A 9,134-nucleotide genomic window follows, 5' to 3' on the forward strand; every position below is an offset into this window, starting at 1 on the left:
ACAGTGGGGAGAGAACCTGGAGGCACAGCCCAAGTCTGGGCAGGGGGATCCCAGCAAGTGCCTTGGTTGACTCCTGGTGCTGACACCGGGCCGGGGGTGGGACCTCTCCTGAGCAAACACCCTCGTCTGGGGACTCTGGGGTGGAGATTGCAAAAGGTCCCTATGCTACAGAGGTGTCAATAAACAGTGACTTTAGGGCAGAGGGTACAAAGGGTTTGTATGTTTGATTTTCCTGCCAGGGATGCTTTTCACTTTGGAGGACTTCGATGTGCTTGCAAAACTACATTCAGCAATTCTTCTCTAATTGCTTCAAAATTACAGCCATAAGCAATTATAGTTTTCAATAGCTTCGTGAGTGCACTGAATCCTAAGAAATTAACTACCACATTTTCAAGGAGTAAATTTATTAATAGCAGCTGTAACTAAAAATCTTGCCTAATTTTGATCACTACCAGAAGAGATGAAAAAACAAGAGCTCCTGTTTGCATGTATTAACAATATGACTGATAAAATTTGAGGGAGATGTTCTGGGCAAACGAGAAAATTACAGCTGTGTTGCTTGTGCTGCAATAATTAATGATCATGCACTTTATTCTCCAAAGCTGTTTTTCTTGTACAGTTTAACTAAAGGTCTTGATCTCTGTCATTTCACATGGCATTGTTCTGAGGCTGGTCAGGCTGTAAAAGCCATCAGCCTGGAGGAGAATTTAGTTTTCAAAATACAGCTTAAAATCTCCAAACTATTTCTTAAATTATAGGTTAGTGAAAAGCAGGCTCTTCCCATGGAAACAGATACAGTTTTTTAAGAACTGTAAGGCTTGAACTGATTTAGAATTGAAATCAAGGGCTCTGTCCTGGGCTGGTGAGACTCTCTGTGGCTCCTGGCAACCACAGCTCTTCACAGCTGTGAATTCAGACACCCATTTTTAGGGGGAAAATAATCCCTAACCTAAATACAGCTTTCCAGAGATGTTGTAGTTGACTGTCGCGTCCTCATCTGCTTTTTCCCAGGCTGGCTGGCTGGGAAGCTGCTGACCCTGCTGGATCTCAGGCTCATCCCTCCAGTGAAGGAATCCCTGGCTTGGCTGGAGCCCACGCGGGGTTTGTCCAGTGCACGTCACCAGCCTCAGAAATACGGGGGGAATTCCTGCTTTTTCGAGATGGTTACAGCAGAGGTGGGTTTGGAGGAAATGTCTTCATCAGCCGTGTCTGTCCTCTGCCCTCGTCACTTCCAGGCAAAGCGTGAGAGCTCATTAGGCGTTTCTAATTAATTTGGGATGTGGCTATTTCCTGCTCAGGCTGTCAGCCCAGGAGGCAGCTGAGCAGCACTGCTGGAGCACGTGGTGGTCTCAGTATCCCAGCAAAGGAAACACTTTCCCCAGCAGAACCCTCACGCCCTCCTTGCCCACAGTGTTTAAACGAAATGGTTTTAACTAAAAGAGGGTCAGTTCAGGTGAGATATAAGGAAGAAGTTTCCTACAGTGAGGGTGGGGAGGCCCTGGCACAGGTTGCCCAGAGAAGCTGTGGCTGCCCAGCCCTGGAAGTGTCCAAGGCCAGGTTGGATGGGACTGGGTGATCTTTAAGGTCCCTTCCAACCCAACCCATCCTGTGATTCTATTACAGCTTCATCTGCTGGACCACTGTTGCTGGTGGGCTGTGCAGCAGACACTGCACCTTCAGGTTTGGGGTGTCCCTGACACCTGTCTCCTCTCACAGTCTCACCAGACCCCAGGAGATGCCTTTATTGGTGATTCCCATCCTTTACTGGAGAATCCCATCCAGGCTTCTGCTGAGCTCTGCTCTCTTAGTTTCTCATGGCAATACTCTGCTTGCCGTTTCTGATTGCAGATTCTTTACTATGTGTGTGCACATCCTTGTTTAGACCACAGCTGAAAAAACTCGGGTGGTTCCTGCTACCTCAAGGTCTCCTTAACTGCAAACCCACAACCTGTTTCCATTTCTCTTGGTACCTTCTTTAAAAGTGCATCACTTCTGTAACACCTCCTAGAGACAGGGTGTTTGTGGGAGTCACTGTGCTTCCTACGGGCCAGGCAGGTTGCTGCAGAAATTTCATGGTGTTCCCCCTTTTTAATGGAAATTGTAAATATGTTTCCAGACACAACTCTGCCAATACCCCGACAGCAGCCTCTGTCACCTCTTCAGTGTTTTGGACTGGGGAATGCTTGTGTCTCAGCTTTCACCTAGGTGGAATGAAATGCCTAAAAATCTAAAGGAATTGTATCTGCCTTGATGTCATCACTGCTGTCCTACTTAATAAATATTTTCCTGATTGTTAAATTCACAGTATCACAGTAAGAAACCAAAAAAACACCAGCCCCTTCTCTCTGAGCAAGAGAATTACATCCATGTGGGTAAGCAATCATAGGTAAGTGGTATTTGTGTACTTAGGTGGCATCTGGTTTATTGGGCGGAGCACTGAGCCACACACTCGATAACTTGCATCACCCTCTGATTCATACAATCATCTGACCTTCATCTAACTGCTGCTCTGCTTTTATTTCCTTTGCTCCCTACAAGTTACAGTAAAGGAAATTCTTCCTGTGCTCCACACACAATGCTTCCTTTCATGCAGGGAATGGTTGCGCTTTTAGCATTTAAAAAAACAACCAGCAGAAGCATCTACTGGAAAAGCACAGGATGGAGCATCTCTTCCCTCTCTCCCCACAGACCACAGGCACTCCAGGGGTTGCTGTTGGCTGGACACAGCCTCCCCTCCTGGGTGAAACCCCAGCCCCTCGGGGTGGGATGACAGGGCTTGCAGGGAGGGTCTCTCCCTGTTTTGTGTGTGGAAAAGTAAGCAGGTCTTCCAGGAGGAGTCTAACTCTGCTGGCTCTGGCTGGGGCTGTACCTTCAGCTCCTGCTCTGCCCAGCCAGGCTGTTCCTCTGGACCCACCCTCATGTGCCTCCCCTGCAGCTGAGGAGGGACAGCCATCTCCATCATGTCTCAGCTTTCTGACACATGAAGGTAAAAGGGAGTCTGGTGATCTCTCAGATGTCCACTGCAGGAGAGCCTTGGGTGGTGGGAAGAGGCCAGCACAGGCTTTGGAATGCTGCTGGGAATCAACATCCCCTGACACAGAATTACTGTGTGACGTTACCGAGGGCAGGGTCTCTCGAAGGAAGGGAGGAAAACCACATCGAGTGGAAGAAGAGTCATCTGCAGATCTTTTTAGAGTTAAAAATAGTCAGGATTTTGTCTGCAGAAGACAGTTTGTTCTGTTGTGCTGCTGGCATCATGTGAGCAGGCCGTGCGCTTCTGCATTTGAAGGCTCAAACTGACATGCTGAAAACAGGAACTTTCTGGATATTCCACATGCCTGAGATTTAATGGTTTCAGCGAGTTGCCTGATATCATCTCCTCCGTATGGTTGTGCTTGGGTGGGGGAACTAAACATCTCATTAGCTCTGTAGGGTCATTAAAAGCCAGAGAAGGGATCATAAGGAATAATAAGGACGTATGACATCCTGTGAAGACAGCTGATAAAAGCAGCCGCCTCTGCCACTGAGCTCTTCAAGGAGAGGGGACCCAGTTCAGCAGCGTGGAGGAGCTGAGTGCTCCCTAACTCATGTCAGCAGGAGCTCCTTATCCTCTCTTCATCAGGAAAATCAGACCGACAGCATCGAAATGTGACTAAAAGCAGAGGATGATACAGGGAATTTTGGCCTACATAACTTTGCAATGAGTTCACCGAGCATTCCTGGCTCCCAGGCCTGGACTGAGGCTACTAAACTGTGCAACATTTCCCTGTAATCAAATTATAGTTTATACACACACACACAAAACACAAACACACAGACCTGTACCTTCCTACAAATGAACAAAATGTCTGCAGACAGTGGAAAGCTGCTGTGATGCTGCTGAATTGTCGCTCTGGCCTCAGCTACGATAGCAAAGCTCGTGGTTGCAAAGTACCCTGACACCAGCAGCAAGAGAACGGCAAGAACTGTGAGTGTTCCCCAACCCTGGTCTCGATTCAGATGCTGTAATAGTTCTCGTAGGGTTTCACAAATAAGTAGCATGTATTTGATTGCATAAAGCAGCGAAATCGTGTGTCAGGCTTTTATTCCCAATTTCTTAATCTTAGATGATTGCCAGTTAAGAAAAAGTCTAGACCGTTGGCCTGTTCTTTGGCAGAGGAGAAGTTGTTTATTATTTTTCCACATGCTCGGAGAATTACTCCATTTACTTAAAAAGGGGAAGGACTAAAATCCTATTTACTCTAATCTTTATCATATTTAAACTGGCTGTTCTCTGTAGGCATGTCCCCTTCTTTTACTAGCTCAATGTTGTTGGCCAAAGTGTTGTCCCCTGACAAATGCCACAGATGTACAGAATGGTCACATTGAGTTATGCAAGTGTTTGGCTTTTTGCCTCTGAAAATAGCTGCTCAGTAGAAAAATACAAATCCCATTGCATGTTCTCTCTGGGTTATAACAGGTCACAGACACAAAATCCCTGCTGTTTGTGAAATCTTCTTGTGGCTTATAGTTGTACAACATTTAATGACCCCAAAAAATTAATGAAAGAGACATTAAATGTTTGGAATTAGATATGTTAAATTGGTAAGTGATGCCAGATTACTGGTGGGGAGTTTTCCATGGCAAGAGTGTTCTTTCTTTTTGTTATTTCTTTTTTAAGTCTTCATCTTTATCTGTGCCCAGCCCATTCTTTTCCCCACCCTCCCCTTTCTAATGGTTTTTGGCATGAGGTTTCCAGGGCAAATGAAGAAAATCTTTCAGCTGAAGCTGTAACCTGATTATAGGAAAAAAGAACACGCAAATGAGGCAGTCACCAGACTCCAGATTGCCTCCTGTCAGGGCAGGTTTTCCCCCGCCACCCCCATCTTTAATTTTTTTCAGTCTCGAGCATGGACATCTGTATACTGTTGCTGGATGACTCCAATATCTAGACAGGTCCATATGCTCTTTTGTTTTGCCAACAAAGTGCTGAGGCTGGAATCAAATATCTGTAGGTTGTGTGTAGCAAAAATAAAACAGCATCAGACAGACAAAAAAATTGATAAAAGAGCCTGTTTCAGGCAGAGCTGCTCCTTTGCAGAGTGTGTACCTGTTTGGGGCAAGAACTCGTGGCTCGGAGCAAACCAGCTGGTTTTTAGATGTTATTTTATAACAATTTTGAATGTTTTTGTCAGTTCTTATTCTGTTTCACCAGGCACTGTTGATACTGTTGTACAGTACACCGTGCCTGGGGCAGGTTGGATGCTCCAGTGGCTTGGCAGCAGTGCTTTCTCTCCTCATCCCACTCACATCCGTCAGGGTTTGGTGACTGCAGCAGGGTGGTGGCAGGCCCTGGACAGACCCTTTCAAGTCACTCAGCAATGGCAAGGGATAGGAATGTCTTCATACCTGTCTTCTCCCATCGGAACAAGGAAGAGAAATGAGGAAGATGGGAACACACATGTCAGTGTCACGGGACAGGCAGTGCTCTTCCAACACAAGCAGCTTTCACTGTCCTCACTGGCAGCTCTCGGAGGGTCCGGATCAATGCCAGTCTTTGTGTTCATAGAAACCTTAGTAAATGAACAGCAAATAACCCAATTCACTGCTTCCTTCTGCAGATTGCTCCTCACTTGGGAACTGGGATTCCAGGAGCGACCCGGTGTGTGACTGGCCGAGGGTTACCCGACACGACGGGCAGGGTGGGATGTTCCCAACACACTGTGCATCCTCAAGCACAAAATATTCATTACTGCGGAATTTGCACCTGCCCTCCATGAAACCTTTCCTGTGGACATCCCATAAACTGCCCTCAGTTGAGAGATGTGCCCTTCAGGTGGGAGCTAAGATGTAGGAAATGGTTGCTCTCTCCAGCTGAGCTATGGCTCAGGCTGCTCCAGGGAGCAGCTGGGGCTTGTCATTCCCTCTCTTTGCATGTTAATATAATCTTAAAACCTTTCAATCTTAAGGCTGACTGTATTCCTAGTCCATTCACACCAGCACTCAGCACACTAGAGACCATCAGCTGTGTGACAGGGAACAGGAAAAGCAGGGAAAGTCTCCCTTGGAGGTAAAACCTAAGTATCTCTACTTATGTAACAAAGTGCTACATCCCCAGTTTAAAAGGTGTCAGGGTCCCCATTTGTTTCAGTCTTGTGGATAAAGGCTGGAAAGCAATTGTTTGACTGTCACAAGGAGCTTATGTGCACATGGCTTTTACCTTTCAGGAAAAACCTGTACGTGGAAGGAAAGCTGAGCTAGTCTTTAGTTGGAGAGAACAAAGATGTGGGTTTAGTTTTTAAAAATGTTATTATGATACAGCAGAGAGATAGAGATCTCACAGTTCTGATGCTTCTTTTCCACCTTTTACCTTTATCCTTTTCACTGAAGCTCTGGGAATATGCATAGTGGGGAATTTCCCCTCAGAAGGGGCAGAATTAGCAGTACAATACAAAATGACCATTTTTGGGTTTGATTTTGCAAAAATAATTTGGTATTTCACATTTAATTTCAGAAATGGAAATTTTAAGCTGCAAAATGCTGTTTTAGCCAGGAGATCAATGTTCTTATGCGGCTGCCTGAGCAGTGTTGTGCCTTTTGTAAAAACGTAACTTTCCTGCAAAAGGTGAACTTCCACAAAATTCCCAGTGATGCCTTTGCCTCCCCCATTTCACAGACTTTTACTGAACCATCATAAATATGTTCTATTCAGGAAGTTCATCATCAGAATAAGCATATATGGTAAAACTGTCTGAAGAGGTTCTTCCCCTTGGGAATCCCAGAATATTTTGTTTTCCTCTAGTCAGGCAGAGAATTAATTTGTGTATCTTCCTTGCGGTGTGTTAACCACATACTTAGCTGGTAGTTGTTGCCAATGAAATGCATGAATCTCCAAAGGGAATTTTTTTTTCCAAAGCTAAGAGACCAACAGCCTAACAGCCAGATTGGAGAACAAGAGGAAGGAAATTGCCAGGCTGTAATAAAACTCACAGGACAAGAAACACACAGAAACATAAAAATACAAGTTAAAAATATTTCAGTGCATGTTGATTATCAATCTTTCCTGGTGGGAGAGGTGAGGAAGTTGAGTTTTACCCTGAGGAATCTGGGATGGGCACACGATGGTACAAGGCGTGAGATGAAAAGGCATCTTCGGGAGTGTCAGTGAACCAGAACAGTTGAGGGAACATGCTGGGAGGGGGAGAAGTACTCCATAACTCAGCTGCTCTTCCCAAATTCACGCATGTTTGAAGCAGAAACAATCTCCTGAGACTCATCTGTATTAATAGCAAAGCACCTTTGATTCTTTTATGTAAGCCTACAGACACTTCTGGTTTTCAATAAAAAACCTCTGTGATAAGTAACGGTGCTTTATTTGGGCACAGTGATACAATCCAGGCTAAAGGGAAGCAAATTTTCCCCTCTGCATGGACAATCACCATCCTGCCTGGCCACATCCTTCAATCCCAGCCCCAAAATTACTCACTTGTGAAAGCCTCTTAATTGTGTTTAACTACCTCGGCTTTACCACCGGGAGACCTTGGCTGTAACGCCAGTCAGCACTTGGGATCATGACACTCGTTTCCATTGTTCTCCAGATATTTGGGAAAATAAACCCGACAGCTAAAATAACCCCTGGAATAATTGCAGCTATTAGAGCCATTACCCACCCAAATTCGGGTATTTTTGGAGAGAGGAAAGTCTTGTTTCACGGGTCGGTTTTGCCAAGCAATTAAATTGGACCAGCAGCTTTGGTTCCTATGGAATAGCTCTGGCTCCCTTACTGCTCCTTGCCTGTAGGCTGGTGTACAATAAATGGGAGAATTTGTGTGCAAAAGTAAAAGGACTTTTTAGGCAATTAACTTTATTCCCATATTGTGTGTCCACCTCAGTATTATGTTCATTGCAGGAATGCTAAGCAGCTGGAATAGGTAGCAGAATGAGTTCCCTTCTAAAAACCAAGAATAGGGCTTAAATTTTTACAGATCCATGAGAACTGTGACAGCACAGAGTTCAGCAAAATCTGGGGTGTTTTTCTAGTCTTTAATAAATTTTTTTTCCAGCCATCTCCACCTGGGGAGTATTGACTAGTCTTTTACATTATCTTTAAACATAAACTGAGCTGATAAAGAAAAATTACTTGATTTGCTGTTACATCTCTGGTTAAAAAAGAAAAAAAAGGAAAAAATAAGGAAAAAAGAAAGGATCGTAATAAAGAAGGATTCATGCTTCTGTTCTTTTATTCTTGCTTTTCCTCAGTTATCCAGGAGAACTTTTTATCTCCATCTTTTCCATTTGGTTTCCTGGCAGGGGATCTCTGAAGATTCCCACACTAGTGAAAATAATATTTTATGTACTAAAGTTGAAAAAGGATAACGTGTTCTGCCAAATAACTAGTACAAACTTCTGACCTTTGGAACGATAATAGACATGGTATTTGGAAATGCTACTTTTACTACGGAAGTTCAAAATGAAGGGAAAAAAAAAAGAAAGGAAAGAAAATGAGCTTTGCTAGACTTTATGGGACTGAAACCAACTCATTTTTGAGAGCATCTTATGTTCTCTCTGTCGTGGTTGCAGGGTAATGACTGTGTGATGTTAAGGGTAGTTGCTTTTAAGATCCAGGCTGTCCATCCCGCTGTTGTATCTGCAATGGTACCAGGCACAGCCCCAGCACAGTCTACAGCAGAGGAAATGTCATATTTCCTCAGCTTTTTCTTTGAAGAAAACACTAGAAATATTATAAAACAACTTGGAATGGACAATAAAGTCCTTGAGCACAACAAAGACGATTGTGCCATAAAGGGCAAGTGGTAAAGAGAATGGGAAGGGGTGGCTGGAGAAAGGGGAGAAACAAAAACACTCTTGTTTGTTAGGAAGGAAAGAGGAAAAAAAAAAAAGGACAAACACAAGTTGTGTGCCTGCATAGCTTTGATCTCCTAAATTTACAGAATTGGACTTGGGGTAGGAAGGAAATCTTCCGAGGCGTGTTTGACACACGGCGGCTTCCTGGTGTCCCCGAGGGGCCGTCGGTCCTGGGAACGTGGGGCTTGGGAGAACTCTGTAAATCCCCACAGGGCTCCCGAGCTGTGCCAGCAGCTTTTTTATATTTAATATAAAGAGCTCCCAATTCGCAGGCCGGTCCTTCCACCCTC

This window comes from Manacus vitellinus, unplaced genomic scaffold (genome assembly GCF_001715985.3).
Source record: "Manacus vitellinus isolate BGI_N305 unplaced genomic scaffold, ASM171598v3 scaffold_51_pilon, whole genome shotgun sequence".
In the NCBI taxonomy this organism is placed as follows: Eukaryota; Metazoa; Chordata; class Aves; order Passeriformes; family Pipridae; genus Manacus; species Manacus vitellinus.